General features: G+C 39.2%; 1 pseudogene; it reads left to right on the top strand.

Moving 5' to 3' along the window:
* The first annotated feature begins 3,189 nt into the window (after positions 1 to 3,189).
* On the top strand, positions 3,190 to 3,632 carry LOC118555100 (large ribosomal subunit protein uL15 pseudogene; annotated as a pseudogene).
* Positions 3,633 to 4,092: the final 460 nt, after the last annotated feature.

Genomic DNA, 4,092 nt, shown 5'->3' with positions numbered 1-4,092 from the left:
TGTTTGTTGGATTTATTCAGATGGATCTTATATTAATGTGAGTGGGATCGTTTGTGTGTGTGTTTAGAGTTTTAATTATTTTGTTACTCTTTATCTACTGGTTCTAGCCTTCCCTGTTAGGGACCTGGTCTTCAAAGTGGGGGATGAATATCAGTGGGGATACATGAGGAGTTTCCAGGCAGTATTAGAGTATGGTGAGTATAAGGAAGTCATTTTCTGGATCTTCAACTGCTATAGGTAGGTCTTACTCAAGGTTGACGTGCTTGAAAAGAGAGTGGGATCTGTTTTTGTATTGACTTTTCTAAGTGAATTAGATTTTTATTCTTGGTGTATAAGAAACCTACTGATTTTCTGCATTTATTTTGTAACTGATCACTTTATTGAATTTATTGATTATCTCTGATAGTTTTCCAATTGATTTTCTTGGGTTTTTGAGGAATGTAATGACAAGATCTGCAAATATGGGAAACTTGCCCTCTTGTTTAGAATATTAATGTACTTATTTTACTTTTTAGTTATTTTATTGTTTAACATGCTTACAGTTGGCCCTTGAACAACATGGGTTTGAACTGCACAGGTCCACTTACACACAGATTTTTTTCAAAACATATAGTATGGTCCTGTACATGTATTCTCTGTTACTTATGACTTTCTTAATAACATTTCCTTTTTCTAGCCTACTTGAAGAATATAGTATATAATACATATAACATACAAAATAACTATTAATCAACTGTTTGTTATGGGTAGGCCATTAGGCTATTAGTAGTTATATTTTTGGGGAGTCAAAGTTACATACAGATTTTCAACTGCATGGAGAGTCAGTACTCCTAACCTCTGTGAAGCTCAGAAGGTGAACTGAATACTGTTTAGGACTTTAATTGGAATATTTATGTTTCACCGTTAAGCTGTTAGTTTTGTGATTGTATATATTATTAATTTTATTGAATTTCTAAAAGAACCATGGTCTTATGCTTCTTGGAAATCTCTCATTATCACATGATTTCTCCCTTTGATCCATTATGGATCAAATATATTGAAGAAATATACTACTTAGATTTCTTAATTTTTTAAAAGATTTTATTTACTTATTTATTTGAGAGAGAGAGAGAGAGAATGAGCGAGAGAGAAAGCACAAGCTGGGTGGGGGGGAGAGGCAGAGGGAGAAGCAGGCTCCCAGCTGATCGGGGAACCCAATGCGGGTTCGATCCCAGGACCCTGGGATCATGACCTGAGCCGGAGGCAGACACTTAACTGCCTGAGCCACCCAGGCACCCCAGATTTCCTAATTTTTAACTGTGCCTACCTTCCTGGAATAAATTCCACTTGAATTAATTTTAAAATACCATTAGATTCCATTGCTATTATATTTAGACTTTTAATGTATACTTACATATATTGGAGTGGTTTTTAAAAACAATTATCATGGGCAAGATTTGATATCAGCTCTATGTCAGTGTCTTTAAAAGAATGGAGATGTTTGGGGCGCCTGGGTGGCTCAGTCGTTAAGCGGCTGCCTTCAGCTCAGGTCATGATCCCAGGGTCCTGGGATCGAGCCCCACATCGGGCTCCCTGCTCGGCGGGAAGCCTACTTCTCCCTCTCCCACTCCCCCTGCTTGTGTTCCCTCTCTCGCTGTCTCTCTCTCTCTGTCAAATAAATAACTAAATAAAATCTTTAAAAAAAAAAATAAATAAATAAATAAATAAAAGAATGGAGATGTTTTCTTTCTTTTCTTATTCTCTGATATGTCCTAAATAGCATATGAAGTTTGATTTTGAAATCCCCGAAACAATTTAAAACTGGCACTTTTTTGAGAAGTAGTTTCTCTTTCTGACTGTTTCCCTAATTTTGATCTGGAGAGATAGGAGAAGATGAATTATTTTCAGCTTCTCTTATCAAAGGGAGTTTTCAATTATCACTTCAGCCATTAATGGCTTTTCTGAGGAGCAATTTCCTTTTCTTATGAGAGGACCCTCAGGGTGTCTATGGCCCTGTGAACTGCCTCCTGGGTTTGGGGCATGGGAACTTAGTGGACTGACTTCAGGGATTGTCATTTTCTCCCCCACAACAAGACTTCATTGAGAAAAGAAAGCAAAGCAGGAAGGAGGGCTGGGTGCTTAAATCCTGTCCCTACTTTGCCCCTCCTGCCCCCCACCCCCTAGGAACTCTGTCGTTGGATATGTCAAATATATATTTGCCCCGATGCCTTCCAATACATCCGAAATATCCCCTAATGAAAATCTCACCGAAATATCTCCTAATGAAAACTTCACCTGTCTCCTTGTCCTCCAAATGTTCTTTCCTTCTGCCTTCCCCATTCAATTCATGGCACCTTCATGCAACTTCCCAAATCAAGAGTCTGAGTTTTATCCATGATTGTGCCTTCTCTTTTACCAATCCCATTTGATTTGTTCACAAGATCTCTCAAATCCATCATTCTTTCTCTTTTTTTTTACCCATCTTTGCTGCCTTACTTCCCATCCTTCAATCTGATCTTCATTGTCATGTTGGCTTGTTCATTAGCCTCTGACTCTAGTCTTGCCCCTGGCATACTCCCACTCCCCCAAATCTCCTTCCACACTTCTGCCAGCGTCACCTTTTAAAAATGATTTTGATTTTTATCAAAGTACTGTATATAGTTAAAAATATCAAACGCAGTCACTGGTATGCATTTTTTAATTAAAAAAAAAAGCTTTGAAAACTGATTTTTGGGGGGTACCTTAGCACCAAAACTCATTCTGGTGGCAAAACCTGACCCAAAGTTAAAAGTCCTTTTGCAAAAATATTGTGTTGGAGCGCCTGGGTTGTTCAGTTGGTTAAGAGTCTGACTCTTGATTTTGGCTGATCTCAGGGTCCGGCTCTGTGCTGGGCACTGAGCCTGCTTGGGATTCTCTCTTTCTCTCTCCCTCTCCTTCTGTCCCTCCCCCTCACTTGTGCTCTCTCTCTCTCTCTCAAAAAGAATATTGTGTTAATTATGGGGTGCTGCTCATAATTATGAGCACATAATTGTGTACTTATAATACAGTATGTGCATATTATCTTTTAAAAATCAGAAAATATCTGAATTCTGAAATACATCTGGCTTTAAAGATTCAAGGTGGAGTGGGGAGCCCCATCTCATTCTTCAGAGACAACTCTTTAAATTCCTTTAGCTTTTAAAAATTAGCTCTTTCATCTGGGCTGCTGACATGCCATCCAGACTGAGGAAGACCTGGAAACTTCAGGGCCATGTGGTCCACAGCCTCATGGGCAAGCACCAAAAGCACTCAGGACACCAGGGTCATGCTGGTGGCATGCTTCACCACAGGATCAACTTTGATCAATATCACCCAGGTTACTTTGGAAAAGTTGGTAGGAGGCATTACCACTTAAAGGGAACCAGAGCTTCTGCCCAGTTGTCAACCTTGATAAACTGTGGACATTGGTCAGTGAGCAGATGCGGGTAAATGCTGCCAAAAATAGGACTGGAGTTGCTCTTATCATTGATGTGGTGCAATTGGGCTACTACAAAGTTTTGGGAAAAGGAAAGCTCCCAAAACAGCCTGTCATCCTGAAAGCCAAATTCTTCAGTAGAAGAGCTGAGGAGAAGATTAACGGTGTGTGTGTGGGGGGCTGCGTCCTGGTAGCTTGAAGCCAAGTGGAGGGAGGTTCATACTAACAAATGCTTTTAAAAAATTATATTTGTATTCAAATTTTAAATTTCTTGATTTGTCAATTTTGGATATTTTTGCACATTGACTTCCTATTATAATTTATGAAGATTTGACTGACATGTTTCCCAACTGTCTTAGTCCGCTAGGGCTGCCATAACAAAGTACTACAAACTGGGCAGTTTCAACAACAGAAATTTATTTCCTCACAGTTCTGGAGGCTGGAAGTCCAAGATCAAGGTAGCAAGAGGGTTGGTTTCTCCTGAAGCCTCTCTTCTTGGCTTATAGATGGCCATTTTCTTCTGGTGTCTTCACATGGTCTTCCCTTTGTACATATCTGTGTCTTAATTTCTTTTTCCTATAAGAACACTAGTCATATTGGATTAGGGCTCACCTTAATGACTTCATTTAACATTTATTACCTCTTTAAAAATTCTATCT

Source organism: Halichoerus grypus, chromosome 1 (genome assembly GCF_964656455.1).
Source record: "Halichoerus grypus chromosome 1, mHalGry1.hap1.1, whole genome shotgun sequence".
Taxonomy (NCBI): Eukaryota; Metazoa; Chordata; class Mammalia; order Carnivora; family Phocidae; genus Halichoerus; species Halichoerus grypus.
The sequence above is the reverse complement of the archived record's forward strand: the minus strand, read 5'-3'. Positions and strand labels throughout refer to the sequence as shown.